General features: G+C 44.5%; 1 long non-coding RNA gene across 1 annotated transcript; it reads right to left on the minus strand.

The window, feature by feature from the left end:
- Nucleotides 1-5,050: 5,050 nt before the first annotated feature.
- LOC143793881 (uncharacterized) lies at nucleotides 5,051-23,299 on the minus strand. The gene is made up of 4 exons (XR_013220313.1): nucleotides 23,219-23,299; nucleotides 14,373-14,472; nucleotides 14,026-14,109; nucleotides 5,051-5,712 (listed from the first exon to the last, which is right to left on the minus strand). It is a non-coding gene; the product is annotated as an uncharacterized LOC143793881 (long non-coding RNA).
- Between the last annotated feature and the right edge of the window lie 1,697 nt (nucleotides 23,300-24,996).

The following is a 24,996-nucleotide window of genomic DNA, read 5'->3' on the forward strand; positions in this document are numbered from 1 at the left end:
TAAGAAATTAAGGTCAGTCAGTCCGAAAAATTGGGAAAACTTTGAAAGTGTCCTCAAGTGCAGTTGCAAAAACCATCAAGCGCTACAAAGAAGCTGGCTCACATGAGGACCGCCCCAGGAAAGGAAGACCAAGAGTCACCTCTGCTTCTGGGGATAAGTTTATCCGAGTCACCAGCCTCAGAAATCGCAGGTTAACAGCAGCTCAGATTAGAGACCAGGTCAATGCCACACAGAGTTCTAGCAGCAGACACATCTCTACAAAGACTGTTAAGAGGAGACTTTGTGCAGCAGGCTTTCGTGGTAAAATAGCTGCTAGGAAACCACTGCTAAGGACAGGCAACAAGCAGAAGAGACTTGTTTGGACTAAAGAACACAAGGAATGGACGAGTGGAAATCTGTGCTTTGGTCTGATGAGTCCAAATTTGAGATCTTTGGTTCCAACCACCATGTCTTTGTGCGACGCAGAAAAGGTGAACGGATGGACTCTACATGCCTAGTTCCCACAGTGAAGCATGGAGGAGTAGGTGTGATGGTGTGGGGGTGCTTTGCTTGTGACACTGTTGGGAATTTATTCAAAATTGAAGGCATACTGAACCAGCATGGCTAACACAGCATCTTGCAGCGGCATGCTATTCCATCCGGTTTGCGTTTAGTTGGACCATCATTTATTTTTCAACCAGACAATGACCCCAAATACACCTCCAGGCTGTGTAAGGGCTATTTGACCAAGAAGGAGAGTGATGGGGTGCTACGCCAGATGACCTGGCCTCCACAGTCACCAGACTTGAACCCAATCGAGATGGTTTGGGGTGAGCTGGACTGCAGAGTGAAGGCAAAAGGGCCAACAAGTGCTAAGCATCTCTGGGAACTCCTTCAAGATTGTTGGAAGACCATTTCCGGTGACTACCTCTTGAAGCTCATCAAGAGAACGCCAAGAGTGTGCAAAGCAGTCATCAAAGCAAAAGGTGGCTACTTTGAAGAACGTAGAATATAAGACATATTTTCAGTTGTTTCATACTTTTTTGTTAAGTATATAATTCCACATGTGTCAATTCAGTTCTGATGCCTTCTGTGTGAATTTACAATTTTCATAGTTATGAAAATACAGAAAAATCATTAAATGAGGTGTGTCCAAACTGTACACTGTCTGTACTGTATCTCTGTGATTTAAAGACATAAAAATTCAAAGTTGGAAAATTGCGAAATTTTCATCAAATTTCCGTTATTTTCACAAATAAATGCAAGTCATATCAAAGAAATTTTTACCACTATCATGAAGTACAATATGTCACGAGAAAACTGTCAGAATCACCGGGATCCATGGAAGCGTTCCAGAGTTATTACCTCATAAAGGGACAGTGGTCAGAATTGTAAAAATTGGCCCGGTCTTTAACATGCAAACCACCCTTGGGGGTTAAGGGGTTATTGTCCCTAAACTATGTAAATATGAAGATATAGTCTCCTCTTGGGCCATGTATTTAATGTATACAGGTCTCTATAGTAAGAGCATAATATAAATATACAGTGGCTTGCAAAAGTTTTGTCTTTTTACCTATTTTGTTACATTACAACCTGTTTAAAAAAAAATTGAAATCCGACTTGTATGTAATGCATCAGCACTAAATAGTTTGTGAAGTGAGAAAAATAGGCATAAATAAAGTTTATGGGATCAAATAACTAAAAATTGGCATGTGTATATGTATTCACCCCATTTGCTGTGAAGTCCCTAAAAATTTCTGGTGCAAGCAATTACCTTCATAAGTCACATACTTAGAATGCACACAGATGGTCTTCCTTTCGCTAAGGCTGCCGTCACACAAGCAGTATTTGGTCAGTATTTTACATCAGTATTTGTAAGCCAAAACCAGGAGTGGAGCAATTAGAGGAAAAGTATAATAGAAACATATACACCACTTCTGCATTTATCACCCACTCCTGGTTTTGGCTTACAGATAATGATGTAAAATACTGACCAAATACTGCTAGTGTGACGGAAGCCTTAGTGTCACATAGTCTATCAGTATATATACACTTGTTATGAAATGGAATACTGTGTCCGGTTTTGGGCACCACATTTAAAAAAAAAGACATCAGCAAACTGGAGCATGTTCAGAGAAGAGCGACCAGAATGGTGACCAGTCTTCAAGCCATGTCCTATGAGGAACGGTTACAGGATTTGGGAATGTTTAGCTTGTAAAAATGAAGACTGAGAGGAGACTTAATAACTGTCTACATATATCTCAAGGGCTGTCACATTGTAGAAGGATCATTCTCATTTGCACAAGGAAAGACTAGAAGCAATGGGATGAAACTGAATGGGAGGAGACACAGATTATATATTAGAAAAAACTTTTTGACAGTGAAGGTGATCATTGACTGGAACAGGAGGCCACAAGAGGTGGTGAGTTCTCATCAATGGAAGTCTTCAAACAGAGGCTGGACAGACATCTGTCTGGGATGATTTGGTGAATCCAACTCTACCATTTTATGATTGAACACATAAACGCATGTGAACATGCGTTTATGTGTTGCATGTATACCAACTCAAACCAAGCTCAACTTTGTGTTTTACCATTAAGCAAGAGGCATGACTAACCAAACAACACTATGAATGCCAATGAGACCTCCAAACAAGTCAGGGACAAAGTTGTTGAAGTACAAAGTCAGGGTTGTGTTATAAAAAAAAAAATCCCAATCTCTGATGATCCCCTGGAGCACCAACAAATCCATTATCATGCCCTGCTGAGGGCAGAGCTAAGTACTGCAGTGCGCAGGCTCTGGGAAAGGTCAGAGAGGCCTGGCACCTGCGCACTGCAGTATTTTACTCTGCCCTCAATAGGGCAGATAAGTATGGCTGCGCAGGAGCGTGATGCCGGGGAGCGATGAAGCAACAGGAGGGCGGCATCGCAAGAAGATGGGAGGCACCAGACTCGGACCTGCGACACCCATCGGACCGGACCTCCCCCCCCGGGTGAGTATAATAAAACTTATTTTTCTTATCTTTCATGATGGACTGGGAGCTTATCTACAGCATTATAGAATGCTGTAGATAAGCCCTGAAAGGTGGCCACATCTTATATCGGCCAAAACTGCTGACAGGTTCCCTTTAATCTCACCTATTTGGTTACCTATACCTATCCCTTCCGTGTTCCACTCTGTTGTATTGTGAGTATATTTATATGATTGTAGTTTTCTTTCATCCCTGTCTGCCTGGTACACTTCAACCTCACACCTCACTAGGAGGGGGAGGGAATAGATGAGGGCTAAAATAGGAGTATGGCATGGTATGTGACCCCGGCGACTCTTACCTTCCGGGGTAATCTGGGGGACGGATAGACTAGGGCATCCCCTAGTTCGAGGGATCTAGTAAGCGCCCACTGTCTCTAGTCTACCTTTTCCATTTCAAAGTAGATAGTGCTAAACAAAACATTAAAGCTCTTCCTGCTAAACCTCCCCCTTTTAAAGGAGAAGTGAAATCATCAGTCCCGCACATGTTATGTAGGTCCCTTGTCATAAAGAGAAAGGAATACTATCACTGGTGTCCTTTTGCTCATAAACTGTACCCACCTCCATTTAAGAAGTATATAGACGTTTCGTTAGTGGCCAGCCAGACCATAACGTCCTTTGGGGTGTCAAACTTCTGTATGTTTCCCAGTGCTACTACTTGTGGCGTGCCTGATACATCATGGAGTATGGTATTGGTTTTTTTGTCTTGTCTCTTTATGGCCATAAATTAAGCTCTCCCTCTCTGTACTTCTGCTGATCTGTGTATATGAATATATTCGAACTGTTTATGGACAAAGCTTGATGGTGAATTGTGTTCCTGAAGTGTAGCTGCTTTATAATCGGACGTGGCTGAGCAACCGGTGGTCCCGGATGAGTGGGCACTAGTGATGAGCGAATATAATCGTTACTTGAGATTTCCCAAGCACGCTGGGGGGTCCTCTGGGTATTTTTTAGTGCTCGGAGTTTTAGTTTTTAGTGCCGCAGCTGAATGATTTACATCTGTTAGCCAGCATAAGTACATGTGGGGGTTGCCTGGGTGCTATGGAATCCCCACATGTACTTATGCTGGCTAACAGATGTAAATCATTCAGCTGCGGCACAGAAAACAATCTCCGAGCACTAAAAAATACTCGGAGGACACCCGAGCGTGCTCGGGAAATCTCAAATAACGAGTATATTCGCTCATCACTAGTGGGCACGTTCAATAGCAAAGATGGGGATAGAGCATCTTAGCTGAATTTTTCCAGCAGCCAGGCTTCAAAATACTCAACCGGGCCCTAACCCTCCACGTTCTCCGGTACCCCTACCATGCGCAGGATATTTTGTCTTAGCCTGTTTTCCAGATCTTTGGCTGCTTTATTAAGAAGCATATTGATATTTTGATTATTTACTTTAATATATTTCTGCATGCATGTTACTTGGTTCCCCACAGCACCCACTTTCCTCTCCCCCCCCATTCTTTATTAGATTTTTGCATATCATGCCTAATGCAGCAATTATCCTCCTTAAATCCTCCACTTTGCATGCTAAGGATATCCAGGACAGAGTTACAGCCATTAATGGTTGAGTATACAAATCAAGTTGGTTCTTACTCCTCTGCAAATACATTGTTTAGGCCCATTGCTTTTTTTCCCCTATCAGGAGTTCTGTCACAGCCTCTCTCAACTGCCCCTAGGGGAGGGGCACAATTAAGCTGTGTGATGTCCCCTCGTTACTTTCCTCCGCACCCTTTCCTCTGGTACTAGCAGGGTGAATCTTCCTCTGAGCGGGCAAAGGAATCCTCTGTCAGCCTCGCAAGTTGCTCCAGTTTAGCTGCAGCCATGTCGGTCACCCGTTCTCTGGCCAAGGTGCCGTGAGGAGGTGCCATCTTGGATGCCTCACTGTTGCAATATCTTTTCTTCTGATTCTTGCTGCAGTATATCTCCGGCTCCAAATTTCACCAACGACTGTTACCTTGATTCCAGCCGCTTCCCACAGAACAGAAACCGATTAGGGAGTAAGATATGGGAAGGATGAATATAATATACCAGGATGCTGAATGGGAGAGTAGCTCTGTGCCTGTTCTACATGGCCGCCAGGACATGCCCCTGGCTTACTTATATTTATTGCCTCTATGACTCTTGCTCAATGGGTAACATTTTGTAATCACCGCCCCATTTGTTATAGAGTATTTTGAGAAGAAAGAGTAATTGGTTATTGTTTATTTGCTACTTACATTTCCTGGTTAAAGCTGAGGAACTCTACTGCCTGGAAAAAGTATGCATGTACAGTGCTGTTCAAAAGTTTTAGGTTAAGTGTGGAAAATATTATTGAAGCTAAGACTACTTTACAAAATAGAAATATTATTGTTTTTTGTTTTTTTTTATTAATTAACAAATAGCAAAGTGGGTAAACAAAAGAGAAATCTAAATCTTAAAAAAAACTTGGTGCGAACACTTTCCCTTCAAAACAGCATCAATTCTTCTAGGTACACTCTCACACACTCTTGGAAAACTAATCACTGATGTTCTGTGGATGTAGGCTTGTCCAAATCCTTCTGCCTCTGTATGTAATACCAGTGAGACACAATGTTGAGATCTGGGCTCTGTGGGGGCCATATCATCACTTCTCAGACTCCTTACTCTTCTTTATGCTGAAGACAGTTCTTAATGACATTGGCTGTTTTGGGTCATTTGCCGAGGGTGGGAACTCTGCCTGCCTGGTTTCCTACAAAACACCAAAGAACGTGACGCATTTCTTATGCCGTTGCAGCATGTTTGTATTCTATATGTCAGGGAAAAGGGTATGTACCTTATTTACTGGAATTTAATCTTCATTATATGCTAGATACCCTTCTCAAATTTTTATCCTTTCACATCCTTCCTAATTTCTCTTTCCTTTTTTCCTGCACCCCTTTCTCACATTGATGTTTACTCAAAAATCAGAAGTGGGCTTCCTTTCAACCATTCATTTGATTTTGCTATAGGAGTCCTACATGAGATTTTCTGGTGTCCTTATTTACGCAATTAGATATTGTGATACTTTGTTTTCATGCTCTCAATCCTTTAGGTAAGGGAGTCTCTGTGGCACGCTACAGAATGTTTATTCCACAGGTATTAAGCACTTTGGTGGATCCAAATGTTGTACATATCTTTAAACCTTAGCTAACAGCTCAAATTAGTGGATATATGGTGGACCTTACATTCCCAGGATATTTATTATAGCCACTACTTTTTATATTCTATACTCTCTTGAACTATAATCCCAAATGATCTATCAGCTCAAGAGTTATTTCAGATCATTCCCCAATGCAGTTATATTTCACTCCTCTTACAAGCCATCAAACCTGTGGCAGATAAATGATCATCTATCAAAGGACCTCATCTGTTTTAAAGACATTTAGACAGCAATCAAGGGATTGTCTACTGCCAGACAACCCCAGTTAAACCAATGGATACTCGTCTCCTGCAGTGACGCCATTTCAGCTATGTAGATGCCGCTGTTACTAGCAGTGACATGATATTGTTCTGTCAAGTGCAGGATGCAGTCAATGGGAGCTCTTTGGCTGCAGCACATCAATATTCCGTCAGGACAGACGTCCTCTCAAAACAGAATAGTAAAGGTTGCAATTGACTGGATTGAGACTAGGCACAGGCAGAGCGGACTCGGGTATGGGAATAGCAGGGTGGACTGGGGCAGAAACGGACAGGGTGGATGGGATCAGGAGCACGGGGATCTTACATCAGGAAACACTAGAACCAAGTTGCTAAGGCACCTCCCAATAGGGGAGGATGCCTTATATACAAGACGTCTCCCAGCAATTGGCTGGGGATGTAGTTAGTAGCGCATGCTGACCCTTTAAGAGTCAGGTAGCGTGAGCGCCCTAAACCTACTCACAGGAGACCTGCGTGCCCCACGCAGGACCTGGGTGTAGACAAACGTTGAGGGAGCATGGCCTGGTAAGTACACACGCTGGTGTCCCTGCAGGGGAGAGGGGCAGGGATACGTGCAGGGGCTACCATCAAGCTGTTGTAAATAGGCAAAAGCATAAAGCCTGATGCTTACACCCCATTTTAAAAATCTTTAAGGACAACTATCTTTGTATTTAAAGCTTTTAAAGGGGTTGTCCACTACTCAGACAACCCCATCTCAATTACTATACAGTCATGGACGAAAGTGTTGGCACCCTTGAAATTGTTCCAGAAAATTAAGTATTTCTCAAAGAAAATTATTGCAATTACACATGTTTTGTTATTTAGATGTTTATTTCCATGGTGTGTAATATAACAGCACAAAAAAACTGAGGGAAAAAAGGCTAATTGGACATAATTTCACACAAAACCCCAAAAATAGGCCAACTCTTTTTGGTAATCTTTGGATTTCATAATGCATGGAACACAGTCAAGTCACCTAGTGCCAGAGGCAGTAAAATAACCCCCAAACATCTTTGAACTTCTACCATCTTGGACTGTAGGTACTTTGTTCTTTTCTTTGTAGGCCTCATTCCGTTTTCGGTAAACAGTAAAAAGATGTGTTTTACCAAAATCCCTATCTTTGTCTCATCTGCTAATCTGTCTACAAAACACTATATTAGAAGAATTTTGGCTTACTCGTATACATTTTGGCAAACTGCAGTCTAGTTTTTTTATGTCAGCAGTGGGGTCCTCCTGGATCTCCTGCCATAGCATTTCATTTCATTCAAATGTAGATGGATAGTTCGCGCTGACACTAATGAGCTCCATTCAAGTTTAAAATAAATTCATGCTGTCCTGTAGGGACAGCATGAATTTCTTTTAAACTTGAATGGAGCTGCCTATCCACCATCCGGACTATACTGCGTTCCAACTTTCATCTATTTTGTCTGCTGTCCATTTCCAGGTAGATTAGCTACAGTGCCATCTACTATATAATTGTCTAAGGGTCACTTAAGTCTTTCTGTCTGTAATGGAAATCCCAAGTCGCTGATTGGTCGCGGCAAAACAGCCACGACCAATCAGCGACGGGCACAGTCCGGCGGCAAAATGGCTGCTCCTTCCTCCCCGCAGTCAGTGCCCGCTCCATAATCCCCTCCAGTCAGCCCTCACACAGGGTTAATGGCAGTGTTAACGGACCGCGTTATGCCGCGGTGTAACGCACTGCCTATGCAGCATCAATAGTAAAAAGATCTAATGTTACAAATAATAATAAAAAAAGGTTATTCTCACCATACGACGTCGCGCGCTGTCCTCGGCAGTGCAAGCGGCAGGTTCCGGTGCCAAGCATGCTATGCGAGAAGGACCTGCCATGACATCACGGCATGTGACCATGACGTCATCAAAGGTCCTGCACTCATACCAACCCTGGGACCGGAAGCTGCCGCGTGCACTGCACACAGGCGCCAGGACTTCAAGGGGCCTTCGGAAGGTGAGTGTATGTTTATTTTTTATTTTAAGGCTTTTTTAACCAGGCATATAGTGCCCACATTGCTATATACTACATCTCTGCTATATACTATGTAGCTGGGCAATATACAACGTGACTGTCCAATATACTATGTGGCTGTGCAATATATTACGTGCTCTGTGTTATATACTACGTAGCTGTGCAATATACTATGTGGCTGTGTCAGTTCTGTTATATACTACGTCAACTGTGCAATATACTACGTGGCTCTGTTATATACTACGTGGCTGTGCAATATACTATGTGCCTCTACAATATACTACGTGGCTATGTTATATACTACGTGGCTCTGCTATATACTACATCGCTGACCAATATACTACGTGCCTGTGCAATACACTACGTGGCTATGTTATATACTACGTGGCTGTTATATACTACGTAGCTCTGCTATATACTACGTAGCTGTTATATAGTACGTAGCTTGTGCTATATACTACCTACATATTCTAGAATACCCGATACGTTAGAATCGGGCCACCATCTAGTGGGTTATAAACTTATTGATTTATTTTTTTTTTCCCCCTCTGTGGACAAAGGAACATCAAGATCTCTGGAGATGGACTTGTAACCTTGAGACTGTTGATATTATTAAACAATTTTGGTTCTAAAGTCCTCAAACAGTTTTCTTCTCTTTCTGTTCTCCATGCTTAGTGTGGCACACACAATGCAAAGACTGAGTCAACTTCTCCCCTTTTTATCTGGTATCGGGTGTGATTTTCATATTTTTTGTGTTTTTTTTGTGGTGTTCAAATTCACAAAAAATAATCGTGTATAACAAAACATATGTAATTGCAATAATATATACTCCCCTCCAGTGCTTTTCCAGCAATGTTTGTGCCTGTCACCTGAGGCTGCACTGGAGGTAAGTATAGCTGTTACTACTTTACATGGGGGAAATGTAGAAATTGAGAAGGTTGTTCAAGTAGTGGACAACTCCTTTAACCCCTTCCCGACCCATGACGCCACCTAGGCGTCATGAAAGTCGGTGCCAATCCGACCCATGACGCCTATGTGGCGTCATGGAATGATCGCGTCCCTGCAGATCGGGTGAAAGGGTTAACTCCAATTTCACCCGATCTGCAGGGACAGGGGGAGTGGTACTTCAGCCCAGGGGGGGTGGCTTCACCCCCTCGTGGCTATGATCACTCTGATTGGCTGTTGAAAGTGCAACCGCCAATCAGAGCAATTTGCAATATTTCACCTATGAAAATGGTGAAATATTGCAATCCAGCCATGGCCGATGCTGCAATATCATCGGCCATGGCTGGAAATCCAGATCTGACCCCCCCCACCGCCACCGATCTCCTCCCCAGTCCTCCGTTCTGTCCCGTACTCCCCTCCGTCCTCCTGTCCGCTCCCCCGTGCTCCGATCCACCCCCCCTGTGCTCCGATCCACCCCCCCACCACCCCCTCATACTTACCGATCCTCCCGGAGTCCGTCCGTCTTCTCCCTGGGCGCCGCCATCTTCCAAAATGGCGGGCGCATGCGCAGTGCCCCCGCCGAATCTGCCGGCCGGCACATTCGTTCCATGTACATTTTGATCACTGTGGTAAAACTTATCACAGTGATCAAAATAAAAAAAATAGTAAATGAAGCCCCCCCCTTTATCACCCCCATAGGTAGGGACAATAATAAAATAAAGAAAATATTTTTTTTTTCCACTAGGGTTAGAACTAGGGTTAGGGGTAGGGTTAGCGTTAGAATTAGGCTATGTGCACACGGTGCGGATTTGGCTGCGGATCCGCAGCGGATTGGCCGCTGCGGATTCGTAGCACTGTTCCATCAGGTTTACAGTACCATGTAAACCTATGGAAAACCAAATCCGCTGTACCCATGGTGTGGAAAATACCGCGCGGAAATGCTGCGTTGTATTTTCCGCAGCATGTCAATTCTTTGTGCGGATTTCGCAGCGTTTTACACCTGTTCCTTAATAGGAATCCGCAGGTGAAATCCGCATAAAAAACACTGGAAATCCGCGTTAAATCCGCAGGTAAAACGCAGTGCCTTTTACCTGCGGATTTTTCAAAAATGGTGCGGAAAAATCTCACACGAATCCGCAACGTGGGCACATAGCCTTAGGGTTGGAATTAGGGCTAGGGTTGGAAATAGGGTTAAGAATAGGCTTGTGGTTAGGGTTATGGTTAGGGGTGTGTTGGGGTTAGGGTTATGGCTAGAGTTGGGATTAGGGTTAGGGGTGTGTTGGGGTTAGTGTTGGAGTTAGAATTGAGGGGTTTCCACTGTTTAGGCACATCAGGGTCTCCAAACGCAACATGGCGCCACCATTGATTCCAGCCAATCTTGCGTTCAAAAAGTCAAATGGTGCTCCCTCCCTTCCGAGCCCTGACGTGCGCCCAAACAGTGGTTTACCCCCACATATGGGGTACCAGCATACTCAGGACAAACTGGGCAACAATTATTGGGGTCCAATTTCTCCTGTTACCCTTGCGAAAATAAAAAATTGCTTGCTAAAACATAATTTTAGAGGAATGAAAAATTATTTTTTATTTTCACGGCTCTGCGTTATAAACTTCTGTGAAGCACTTGGGGGTTCAAAGTGCTCACCACACATCTAGATAAGTTCCGTAGGGGGTCTCGTTTCCAAAATGGGGTCACTTGTTGGGGGTTTCTACTGTTTAGGCACATCAGGGGCTCTGCAAATGGAATGTGACGCCGCAGACCACTCCATCAAAGTCTGCATTTCAAAACGTCACTACCTCCCTTCCGAGCCCCGACTTGTGCCCAAACAGTGGTTTACCCCCACATGTGGGGTATCATTGTACTCAGGACAAACTGGGCAACAACTATTGGGGTCCAATTTCTCCTGTTACCCTTGTGAAAATAAAAAATAGCTTGCTAAAACATCATTTTTTGAAGAAAGAAAAATGATTTTTTATTTTCACGTTTTCACGGCTCTGCGTTGTAAACTTCTGTGAAGCACTTGGGGGTTCAAAGTGCTCATCACATACGGTATCTAGATAAGTTCCTTGGGGGGTCCAGTTTCCAAAATGGGGTCACTTGTGGGGGGTTTCTACTGTTTAGGCACATCAGGGGCTCTGCAAATGCAACGTGACACCCGCAGACCATTCCATCAAAATCTGCATTTCAAAACGTCACTGCTTCCCTTCCGAGCCCCGATGTGTGCCCAAACAGTGGTTTACCCCCACATATGGGGTATCAGCGTACTCAGGACAAACTGGACAACAACTATTGGGGTCCAATTTCTCCTGTTACTCTTGCGAAAATAAAAAATTGCTTGCTAAAACATAATTTTTGAGGAATGAAAAATTATTTTTTATTTTCACGGCTCTGCGTTGTAAACTTCTATGAAGCACTTGGGGGTTCTAAGTTCTCACCACACATCTAGATAAGTTCCTTGGGGGGTCTAGTTTCCAAAATGGGGTCACTTGTGGGGGGTTTCTACTGTTTAGGCACATCAGGGGCTCTGCAAACGTAACATGATGCCCGCAGACCATTCCATCAAAGTCTGCATTCCAAAACGTCACTACTTCCCTTCCGAGCCCCGGCATGTGCCCAAACAGTGGTTTTCCCCCACATATGGGGTATCAGCGTACTCAGGAGAAACTGGACAACAACTTTTGGGGTCCAATTTCTCCTGTTACCCTTGGGAAAATAAAAAATTCTGGGGTAAAAAATCATTTTTGAGAAAAGAAAAATTATTTTTTATTTTCATGGCTCTGCGTTATAAACTTCTGTGAAGCACTTGGGGGTTCAAAGTGGTCACCACACATCTAGATTAGTTCCTTGGGAGGTCTAGTTTCCAAAATGGGGTCACTTGTAGGGGAGCTCCAATGTTTAGGCACACAGGGGCTCTCCAAACGCGACATGGTGTCCGCTAACGATTGGAGCTAATTTTCCATTCAAAAAGTCAAATGGCGCGCCTTCCCTTCCGAGCTTTACCATGTGCCCAAACAGTGGTTTACCCCCACATATGAGGTATCGGTGTACTCAGGATAAATTGCCCAACAAAGTTTAGGATCCATTTTATCCTGTTGCCCATGTGAAAATGAAAAAATTGAGGCTAAAATAATTTTTTTGCGAAAAAAAAGTACTTTTTCATTTTTACGGATCAATTTGTGAAGTACCTGGGGGTTTAAAGTGCTCATTATGCTTCTAGATAAGTTCCTTGGGGGGTCTAGTTTCCAAAATGGGGTCACTTGTGGGGGAGCTCCAATGTTTAGGCACACGGGGGCTCTCCAAACGCGACATGGTGTCTGCTAAAGATTGGAGCAAATTTTTCATTCAAAAAGTCAAATGGCGCTCCTTCCCTTCCGAGCCCTGCCGTGTGCACAAACAGTGGTTTACCCCCACATATGAGGTATCAGCGTACTCAGGACAAATTGGACAACAACGTTCGTGGTCGAGTTTCTCTTTTTACCCTTGGGAAAATAAAAAAATTGTTGCTAAAAGATCATTTTTGTGACTAAAAAGTTAAATGTTAATTTTTTCTTCCATGTTGCTTCTGCTGCTGTGAAACACCTGAAGGGTTAATAAACTTCTTGAATGTGGTTTTGAGCACCTTGAGGGGTGCAGTTTTTAGAATGGTGTCACTTTTGGGTATTTTCAGCCATATAGAACCCTCAAACTGACTTCAAATGTGAGGTGGTCCCTAAAAAAAATGGTTTTGTAAATTTTGTTGTAAAAATGAGAAATCATTGGTCAAATTTTAACCCTTATAACTTCCTAGCAAAAAAAAAAATGTGTTTCCAAAATTGTGCTGATGGAAAGTAGACATGTGGGAAATGTTATTTATTAACTATTTTGTGTCACATAACTCTCTGGTTTAACAGAATAAAAATTCAAAATTTCCGTTTTTTTTTCACAAATAAACTCAGAAATTATCGACCTAAATTTACCACTAACATGAAGCCCAATATGTCACGAAAAAACATTCTCAGAATCGCTAGGATCCGTTGAAGCGTTCCTGAGTTATTACCTCATAAAGGGACACTGGTCAGAATTGCAAAAAACGGCCAGGTCATTAAGGTCAAAATAGGCTGGGTCATGAAGGGGTTAAGCATATTTCTCTACAATCCCATTTCCATCCTGAAATTTACTTCTGACATTTATCCTTAAATATTTGTATATGGTTTAACATTTCTTTAGTCTTACCCTTTCAACCCTTATTTCCCTCCAGGATCCATAAAAATCTAGGTTGCATTTGTACTGGGATGGGAGGCCTGAGTCAAAACACTCTGTTTCATCACAAAGGGTCATGCGTGAGTGACCCCCACTCTGGTTATTATCCACCAATGCTGAACAAGTTTTTTTACAGAGTGAACTGGGTTTCCTGTGTGCAGTTCTCAGTGCAGTGGCTAACGGCCCATGTCTATTGTCCCAGGTGTTGGCCCTTTACACCAGCCCAATGGTCAGGATCAACTGTTGGGGTAATTTTATTTTAAGAACTGAACACAACAGGGCTGCCCCCTTTATGTATTAGTTATACAGACTTTTTAGCTACCACTGAGACCAAACTAATACATTCAAGGGATTTACACTTCTAACATTGAGCTCTACATGTTCTACATTTGTGGACAATTTGCTTCTTTATATCACTGCTCCAAGGATAGACTTACCTGTCAATTTGGCTGAGTTATCTAGTTTTGAAAAGGTCAGCAATTTCAATTGAATTCCACCAAGATGTTGAATGTCTTGCTGACCTATGAAGAAGTGCATCACTTAAAGTCCTCTTTTCTCTTTAAATGGCAATCTCAGTCAATAAAACTACTGAGGTAAAAATAATCCCACAAGTCCTTAAATATTCTATAGTCCCAATATTGCCCATATGCTAAAATCTATAACAACGGATCTGAGTTATTGGGAATTCCCTTTCCTGGTTTGAGAAAATTTATTAAAAATATATTCAAAATTGATACCTTTCCTAAAATACTATATGTATTCAAAACTATTCCTATATCCATACCGCAGATATTGTTTTCCCACCACCAAATCAACCATCTGAATGTTTCTTTGTATTGGAAAAAATTCTTGTGCTAGGATTCAATTACACACTCTCTCAAAACCTAAATGGAAAAGATGAACTGAGTTACTAGATTTCTTATTCTACCATAAGGAAGCATTTTAACATTTTATAGTGCTTAATTAACTTGCATTGGAATAATGAAAGTACCGTAAATTTTGGGTTGATCTAGAATAGTCATCTTCCAATGTATATTTCAAATTTCTATTACACGCCTCAAAAGCTAAATACAGCCCTTCTCAGCATTTACAGTCCTAAACCCCTTGTTATTGTCGAAATGGGATCTGCAAGGAGTTTGTATGTTCTCCCCGTGTTTGTGTGGGTTTCCTCCAGGTATTCTGGTTTCCTCCCACATTCCAAAGACATACTGATAGGGAATTTAGATTGTGAGCCCCATTGGGGGCAGTGTTGATAATGTCTGTAAAGCGCTGCGGAATATGATAGCGCTATATAAGCAAAGAATAATAATAGTAATCTTTAAATTAACATCTTTTCATTAATTCAAAGAAAAATGATACAAGTTCCTCGATTAATATACACAAAGTCAAACTTCCATAACAAACAGTAAACCAAAATTAGATATAAAATATAACATAATATTTCAGGAAAACCTCTAAAACACTGAGGTTGGAAGACTGTGAATTCAGATAGACTTTTTTGCTTTGTACTTTTTTTGTTATATTTCTGACTTTTCCACAAAAGTAACTTTTGTACGCTACAAATGAGCAAATCCACAATATATGATCAGTTTGGTTCTGTTCAAATCTGTGTTAATAATTTCTTTAATCCGGTCTGTCACCTATAGGAAACAAGACATGTCTTATCGTGGCTTCCAGGTACACATGAATTGGCTAATTTATGCGCTAAACTTTCTCAATTTTTCATATTTCATTTTTCATATTTCTAAAGCAGTAATGTAATTCAATTTTCATATTTGCATGCTATGGTGCTACAGTGTGCTGCCTTTTTGTTTGAAAGTATATGAGTTGGTGACTCTAGGTTCAGCACCTGTTTACACTTAGTCTATGTTTGGATGTGACGGTCAGTTTTTTGAAGTTTGTATTCATTAGCCTTCTGACTGAGCACTCCGCCTTCTAGCCACAGGTGTTTTTAATTCCAGCAGAGCCACTACCCCTCCACAGAGGGAGAGATATTTTAGTCTAAAGGTACCGTCACACTAGGCGATATCGCCAGCGATCCGTGACGTTGCAGCGTCCTGCATAGCGATATCGCTATGTTTGGCACGCAGCAGCGATCTGGATCCTGCTGGGATATCGCTGGTTGCAGGGAGAGTGGACGAACTTTCTTTCGTCGCAACTCTCCCGCTGACACCGCTGGATCGCCGTGTGTGACGCCGATCCAGCGATGTCTTCACTGGTATCCATGGTAAACATCGGGTTACTAAGCGCAGGGCCGCGCTTAGTAACCCGATATTTACCATGGATACCAAAAAAAACACTACATACTCACCGTCTGTTGTCCGTCACGTCCCCTGGAGCTTGCCGTACTGACTGTCTCAGCGCCGTCCGGCCGTAAAGCAGAGCCCAGCGGTGAACCTGCAGTAACAGCGGTTCACCGCTGGGCACCGCTGTTACGGCCGGCCGGCGCTGAGACACAGTCAGTGCGGCAAGCGCCGAGGGACATGAAGGACGACAGAAGGTGCGTATGTAGTGTTTTTTTTTTTTTTTACATGGGGACTTCGGCATCGCTGAAGACAGTTTCAGCGATGCCGAAGTCGCTTGGTCGCTGGAGAGAGCTGTCTGTGTGACAGCTCCCCAGCGACCACACAGCAACTTACCAGCGATCACGTCGCTGGTCGCGATCGCTGGTAAGTTGCTTAGTGTAACGGTACCTTAAGAGAGGACACACATTAGGTTCCCATTCAGATAAAGACTTTATTCTCAAGAGAGGAAAGGCATTGTTTAGGCCCTAGAAATGAGAAATGCCTTATCGTGGCTTCCAGGTACACATGAATTGGCCAATTTATGCTCTAAACTTTCTCAATTTTTCCATATCTCATTTTTCATATTTTTCAAATTGTTCATATTTCTAATGCAGTAATGCAATTAAATTTTCATATTTGCATGCTATGGCGCTACAGTGTGCTGCCTTTTTGTTTGAGAGTATATGAGTTGGTGACTCTAGATTCAGCACCTGTTCACACTTAGTCTATGTTTGGATGTGACGGTCAGTTTTTTGAAGTTTGTCACCTATAGGTGACCTATGGGGACATTTCTGGTGCTCAATGAACCTAGCTGCTTTATAACTACGCCTTAGCTCTTTAACTAATTAAAGAGTACTGTATACTATTAAGTCATATTTTACAAATCTTATTACATGAGGGGATGTAAGAGTATGAGAAATAAAATAATTGTGCTGTAAGTAATATATAGGCAATATGCAACAATGGAGTGACATCTTACTTACACATTGAACTTATTTGCAATGACTACAGGTCCTGCAGCAATTGTAGTGCTATGAGCAGAAACTTTGGCAAGTAATCATAATTCAACAGTCTATGATTCCCCACACAAACAAGTAAAAAAAAAACAGGTATTTTTGTGTACTCACCGTAAAATCCTTTTCTCCAAGCCACTTATTGAGGGACACAGACCATGGGTGTTATGCTGCTGCCACCAGGAGGCTGACACTAAGTTAACACAAAAAAGTATGCACCCTCATGCTGGCTCCAGGAGAACCAGTTTTTTGCAAAAGCAGTAGGAAAAAACATTAACAACATAGAAGAGTACAACATGACAACTTAAAGAACAGGCAAAAGCCATTAGGCTAACAGGGTGGGTGCTGTGTCCCCCAATGAGTGGCTCGGAGAAAAGGATTTTACGATGAGCACACAAAAATTCCTGTTTCTCCTTTGCCTCATTGGGGGACAAAGACCATGGGACGTCCAAAAGCAGTCCCTGGGTGGGAAAACACCCCAGAGGATTAGGCTTTATGTAACAACTGCCTAGATTTGCGCCACCGATGCCTGCAGAATTCTTCTGCCCAGACTCGCATCTGCTGAAGTCTGAGAGTGAATATTAAAGTGCTTTGCAAAGGTATGTAAACTGGACCAAGTCGCAGTTTTACAGACCCTGCTCCGCTGTCGCCTGATGCCGAATGGCCCCAGAAGCCCCAACCGCCCGAGTGGAGTGTGCTCTGATCCCCGCTGGGATGGGCTGACTTCTGACTCGGTATGACTCCTGGATGGTGGAACGAATCCACCAGGCTATTGTGGCCTTTGAAGCAGCAAGACCCTGCCTCTGACCTTCCAGGAGAACGAACAGAGTATCCGTCCTTCTGAAGGATGCCTTCCTCAAGACATACCTTCTCAGAGCTCTGACTAAGTCCAGAGAGTGGAGAGCTCTTTCTACCCTGTGAATAGGAGCCAGACAAACAGAAGGGAGAACAATGTCCTCATTAAGATGAAAGGACGAGATGACCTTTGGCAAAAAGGACGAGGACGGCTTGAAGACAACCTTGTCCTGATGGAAATTAAAGAAAGGCGCCCAACAGGACATGACAGCTAGTTCCGAAACTCATCTGATTGATGTGATCGCAACAAGGAAGGCAACCTTACAGGACAGAAAAACCAACTAAATGTCCTGAAGCCGTTCAAAGGGGGTTCCTGTAGGGCACTCAGTACCAAGTTGAGGTCCCAAGGCTCTAAGGGCATACGACAGGGCGGTCCCACATGTGACACCCCTTGTAGAAAGGTCTTAACCTGAAGTTTTGACGTGATCCGTCTTGGAAATAAAACCGATAGAGCAGAGATTTGGCCTTTGAGAGAGCTGAGTGCTAGACAGGAGTCTAGACCGGCCTGTAGGAACTCTAAAATGGTGGGAACTGAAGACGGGTGGGGAAAGACCACGATCCTTGCACCAAAAAAAAATGTCTTCCAGGTACAGTGATACATGCGTACCGATGTGGGTTTACGGGCACTAACCACAGTGGAAGTGACCTGTTGAGAAAACCCAGCCTGGGTCAAAACCCAGGATTCAACGGCCGTTAAACACAGCACCCCTGAGTTCTGGTGGTAAATCGGGCCCTGGGAAAGCAGATCCGGTAGCCGCCAGGGAATGTCAGCGACAAGGTGTAGCAACTTTACGAACCACGCGCGGTGTGGCCAGTCGGGAGCGACCAGGATCACAGGGACTCCTTCCTTCTTGATCTTCCTAATTACTCTCGGGAGTAACGGTAGCGGGAAAAAATGTACGGAAGACAGAATTGACGCCACGAAAGAACCAGAGCACCCACTTCGATTGCTCTTGGATCTCAAGACCACGCAATAAACTGGGGAACTTTGGCATTCAGTCTGGACGCCATCAGATCCACATCTGGGATCCCACAGCAAAGGCAGATCTGGTTGAAGACTTCCGGATGAAGCTCCCACTCTCCCGAGGCGAGCCCCTGACAGCTGAGGAAGTTCGCCATCCAGTTTTCCACGAGATTATCGAGTGGTTGTTCTCTGCCCATCTTATGATGTGAGCTACCTCGGACATGGCCGCCCTGCTGCGGGTACCCCCTTGATGATTGATGTATGCCACTGCCGTGGCGTTGTCCGATTGAATACGGATGGGGTGACCTGCTAAAAGATGATGAAATGGATGCAGGACCAGCCGAATAGCACGGATCTCCAGAGCGTTGATCGGTAGCTTCGATTCTCGAATTGACCAGCGGCTCTGAGCAGTGTGGTGACGAAAGACTGCTCCCCAGCCTGAAAGACTGGCATCGATAGTCACCACAAGCCATTGAACAGGGAGAAAAGACTTCCCCTGATTGAGGGAAGAGTTTAACATCCACCATCTCACAGTCTGTTTGACCTCCAGGGATAACTGGCACCTGCGGTCGAGAGAGAACGGGTTCCTGTCCCATGCCGTCAGGAGAGCATGCTGCAGGGGACGAAGGTGCATTGCGTAAAAGAGACCGCTTCCATTGCAGCCACCATCTTTCCCAGTACCCTCATGGTGTTGAGGGAGGATCTAAATTGATCCTTCACGGTTAACTCAGTGATTTCCAAATTAATCTACAGGGCGTTGCTGGCAACTGAAAATGACCAGACGGAGACATGTGTCTCTGTATGGGGGATCGAGCTGATCTCTGGCCCCCGTTTTATTGTGTATGAGTTTTGATAGTCATAGAAATTATACTTCAACCAATCAGCATAAGAACACGCTCACAGTTCTTAACCTATAAGAATGCAGGAAAAACTTAACCTATAAGAATACAGGAAAAATGGAAACTACAGATATGGTCATGTCTTTTTGGCATAGTATGTGTTTTTCTAACAGATGCCTCAGTCTTGTATAGTGATACACCCCCGAATCTATTATCTGTCTTGAGTCAGAAGACTCAAGGTCTTTATACCAATTATGAACCATAGCCTAGTTGCATACCAGGCTTGTGAACAACAAGATAAAATTACTTCATGGCAGCTGTAACCTTTTACCTAATTAAATAACAGAATTTATCTTTAAGTAACAAGAAAATGGAGTCAAAAACACAAAATGGAGAATCTAGCACAAAATGGGGAACCTTTCATAATTTGTTCCTTCACAATGGCAAACCAGATGGAATGAGGGGAAGATTGACGAAGTGCACAAGCTCCTTGTTGAAGGGCTAGGACTTTGTCTGGAGGAAGAATTACCAACCTCCGAGATGAGTCCAGGGTCATCCCTAGAAAGGATATCTGCTGGGCTGGGACAGGAGAGGATTTGTTTAATTTTATCAGCCAGTCCAGGCGAGAAAGGGTATCGCAAGTGATGCGGACGGACTCTGCGCAGTTGTGGAAAGACGGACCTTTGATCAACAGGTCATCCAGATAGGGCAGAACGATCACGTCCCGAGAGTGCAAGATGGACATGACAGCCGCTATGACCTTTGTGAACACTCGGTGAGCCATAGTGAGGCCGAAGGGCAGGGCCGTGAATTGGAAATGCTGGTCGCGAATGGCAAAGCGCAGAAATCTCTGGTGAGGGGGAAAAATCGGAAAATGCAAGTAAGCATCTCGGATGTCGATTGAGGCCAAAAATTCCCGTTCTTCCAGAGAAGTGATAACTGAGCGCAGAGATTCCTTGTGGAAATGACGGACCTTGACAAACTTGTTTACAAGTTGGAGGTCTAGTATGGGTCTTACCTTTCCGTCCCTCTTTGGGACTTCGAAAAGGTTCAAATAGAAACCTTTTGCTTTCTGGGACAGGGACAATGATGCCATTGAGATGCAATGCGTCTACAGAGCCTTTGCCCTTGCCCCTGAGGAAGGAGAATGGGAGGGAAAGAAACAAGATGGATGACGCGTAGCAAAATCGATCTTGTATCCAGACAACACCAGGTCTCTGACCCACTCGTCGGAGGTGACGGAAAGCCAGACCTGATGAAACAGAAGTAGGCGGCCGCCTACCCTGCTGGTGTCAACCGGATAGCACCAGTAGTCAGCGGAGAGGAAAATCTAAGACCTAGGTCTTTTAGATCTTGACTGTTTGGGTCGAGATTTCCAATGCTGGTTACATCTGTACAAGACCTGAACTCCTCCATTTCTGCGTGGAGAACGCCCTGAGCCGGAAGTAGTGGTAGTTGACCAGCCTGGATTGGAGGGAAAGGAACGGAAACTGATTTGTTGTTGTCTCTGAAAGGGACGTATAAGTCTCTTTTGGGGAAGAAATTTGCTCTTTCCTCCCATAGCATCGGAAATAAGCTGATCCAGCTTCTCTCCAAATAAGCGGCCACTCTGATAAGGAAGGGAAGTGAGAGACTTCTTTGATGCAGAGTCTGCTTTCCACTCTCTGATGAGAGTCCTGTGAAGCGATTATCTGGTCATTCCCTGTGCCGATTAACTATAGTCCGATCTCAGGGTGAATAGCAGATGCCTTATGAGAGCATTTAGTCCTCTTAAAGGACATGGTTTGATCCGGAATCTTCCTCAACATTTAACGTCTGGTTGACAGCCTCAATCAGCGAATCCACTGTTTTCTGAAAATCTGGCGAATCCGGATTTAAGGAACCATCAGATTCATACTCAGATTTGCGTTCGCTACTGCCCGCTGGAGAGGGAGAGTGAGAAATAGAGCTCTCAGGCGACAATGCACATGCCTGCTCAGGAGACGTGCTACGGATCCTTTTCTAGGTGCCTGTAGGCTTCTAGAGTGCTTTCGGCCCCTGCTAACCGACTGCTCCCGCCTTGGGGAGGATCCGTCTACAACAGTTCTGTGAACACTCCGATCCCCCAAAGGATCATGGAGGGATTCAATCTCTTTGGCCAGAGAAGCCATGGATTGAGACATTGACGAAGCAGACTAAGGGGGCTAGGTACACTGGGCTCGGTGGCGGCGGAGGGCTCCTGAGCGCATTTGGGGTCACAGGCATTGCAGAGCGGCAAACTCAGCCTTAGGAAATGCAGAAATGCAGACTGGCAGGAGCATGAAGTAAAAAAGATTGCCATAGTCCTGTTAGATGCTTTAGGCTGGGACATGATGTACCCTTCTATGTGGCCCTATGATAATAGGGACTGCTGAAAAGGGTTACTCCTGAAAAGGGTTATAGCAAAGAGGAGGATGTATATAGCAGCGCTCCCTTACCCACATCTGTGTCCCCCACTCCACCTGCATGGCTTTCCAGCTGCGCAGCCCCTGCGCTGTGAACACCTGCTGCCAAGATCCTGATGGCAGTCTGTGTCCTGAGGCGGTCATGGGGGAGGAAGATGGCCACCGAGAATATCAGAGGCGCTTCTCATTCTGTGCAAGAAGCGCCAAGAAAGGTGGTCGGAGCCTCTGCAGCGCATCATCGCGTGGGCGGGATTGAGGTTGTGGCCTAGTAAAGGGCCAGAGCCGGGGACTAAATTTGTGGCACCGATGCAGGAAAGGGCCGTATGCGCACCCCCGCTGTCAGGAAGGGCCCTTATCCAGCACCGCGCCAGACTGCCTGTATAGAGCCCTCCAGCCCCGGCACTTACCCGGAGAAGCTGCCGGCTGACAGGTAAGCCAGCGATATTAGCAGATCCTCTGCTGCTGGTCCTGGACGGTGCAGGGATAAAGGGGTAACCCTCAATCCACCGTCCCTTTAATAGGGAGGTGGGAAGGGACTATCCGCCTCCTTGTACCATTTGCTTTAACAGTAGTGGTGCAGTGGGGGCTGCTCGGATGCCAAAAAGGGACCACTGTACATCCAAGGGGTTAAATCCCCTAGGATGGGACAGGGCTGAATGTCTGACATTAGGCCTGGCTGCGGAAGAGGATACATGGAGGCTACACTCCATGTGCTCATCCGTTAAGGGTGCGGGGAGATCGGTGCCCTTAAAGGGACCCATCACCCCCAAAAAATCAGCCCATGCATGGCATCCCACATTGCAGGAGAGGATACGGAGAGGCGACACTCCTCGTGCTCACCTGTTGATGGTTCGGGAAGATCAGAACCTTGAAAGGATCCGTCACCCCTTCATTCCACTTGTAAAATGAAAAAATTGGTTAAAAATAAAATAGCTTTTCGTCTGTGTAGCAGACCCGTGTGCCTCCTATGGACACTAAGCAAGAACTGGTTCTCCTGGAGCCAGCACGAGGGTGTATACTGCAGAGGAGGAACGAACTTTTTTGTGTTAACTTAGTGTCAGCCTCTTGGTGGCAGCAGCATAGCACCCATGGTCTGTGTCCCCTAATGAGGCGAAGGAGAAACCTATATTTTCAATAAAAATTGCATAAAGAAATAGAACAGATGATTATAAGAAACTTAGTAACGTAACTTATCAAATAAATCAGCTTTCTTCTCTTGTTATCAGATAGTTCTTCGGCTCCAAAACTTACCATTCACTGTACAAAATCAGCTCAAGTCCGTCTTGCTCAGAGGAGATGACTATAGGTATTATGTGATACAGCCTATTATCCTCTATGGAGAGATGAGTAGGAAAAGGTGTGAGAAGAAGGGAAGAGAACAGACAGATATGGACAGAAAAACTTCATGCAGAGCTCTGTAACAAGTGTTTTATCAGACATCAGAGCCTGATTCAGATAAAGACAACTCAGACCTGCTGTATAATGTCCTCCATGTTGCTGTAGCTTGTCTATGCAAGCTAAAAAGGGAATGATGAGCAAGCATTGCCCTCTCTCTGCTGTGCACTCTATGGGAGAAATCACTGCAACTAGTCACCTCTGATGAAGGGTCTAACCACAATGCAACCAGTAGACTGTTGAGGTCTCATTAAGAAAAAAAAAACAAGCCATGCGGGGAATAAGGAGGAATAACAAAGAAGAAAGGATTGGCATCAATACCAGTAAGAATCTCAGTACGAAGACCTGCAGACTCTTTAAAGTGTGTCCAAGGATATGAAACACTAAAGGGTTATTCCCCAAATTGCATTATTTTTCACAAACCATAGTAAATGCATGCAATACTTGTATTGTGCATATACTGTGTAAGCCCAATATACAGTTTTTCTTGTTTTCTTTGTATTATTTCTTCTTTGTGTCCTTCTGTGCCTCCAGGGGTACGTAACTGAATGGGTGGTTATTTTATCTGCTAAAACTACATTTCCAAGCAGCACTTGTTTCTCTTCAGTGCTGCAGACACCCCTCTCCCTCTCCTGTATTTGTGCTTCTTACTAGCCCCACCTTTCTGAATCTGAGTTATCATCAAGTTAATCTAAGTGTAGAATTAAGGCCCCGTCTCACATAGCGAGATCGCTAGCGAGATCGCTGCTGAGTCACAAGTTTTGTGACGCAACAGCGACCTCCATAGCGATCTCGCTATGTGTGACACGTACCAGCGACCAGGCCCCTGCTGTGAGATCGCTGGTCGTGTCGGAATGGCCTGGACCTTTTTTTGGTCGTTGAGGCCCCGCTGACATCGCTGAATCGGTGTGTGTGACACCGATCCAGCGATGTCTTCACTGGTAACCAGGGTAAACATCGGGTTACTAAGCGCAGGGCCGCGCTTAGTAACCCGATGTTTACCCTGGTTACCAAAAAAAACAAACAATACATACTCGCCTTTCGGTGTCCAGGTCCCTTGCCGTCTGCTTCCTGCTCTCACTGACTGCCGGCCGTACAGTGAGAAGTGAGAGCACAGCAGTGACGTCACCGCTGCGCTCTGCTCTCACTGTACGGCCGGATCTCAGTCAGAGCAGGAAGCAGACGGCAAGGGACCTGGACACCGAAAGGCGAGTATGTAGTGTTTGTTTTTTTTGGTAACCAGGGTAAACATCGGGTTACTAAGCGCGGCCCTGCGCTTAGTAACCCGATGTTTACCCTGGTTACCCGGGTGCTGCAGGGGGACTTCGGCATCGTTGAAGACAGTTTCAATGATGCCGAAGTCGTTCCCCTGATCGTTGGTCGCTGGAGAGCGGTCTGTGTGACAGCTCCCCAGCGACCACACAACGACTTACCAACGATCACGGCCAGGTCGTATCGCTGGTCGTGATCGTTGGTAAATCGCTTAGTGAGACGGGGCCTTTAGCCTTGTGCTTCTTTGCACTATCTGCTCTGACACAGTACTGTGCCTGACCGATTTTATGTTGTTGTGCCATCGACATCATTATAGCTATTTTACATCATTAGCTGGTCCTAGCTCATCTGCACTTCTCCAA

The sequence above is a fragment of the Ranitomeya variabilis genome, chromosome 1 (assembly GCF_051348905.1).
Source record: "Ranitomeya variabilis isolate aRanVar5 chromosome 1, aRanVar5.hap1, whole genome shotgun sequence".
Taxonomy (NCBI): Eukaryota; Metazoa; Chordata; class Amphibia; order Anura; family Dendrobatidae; genus Ranitomeya; species Ranitomeya variabilis.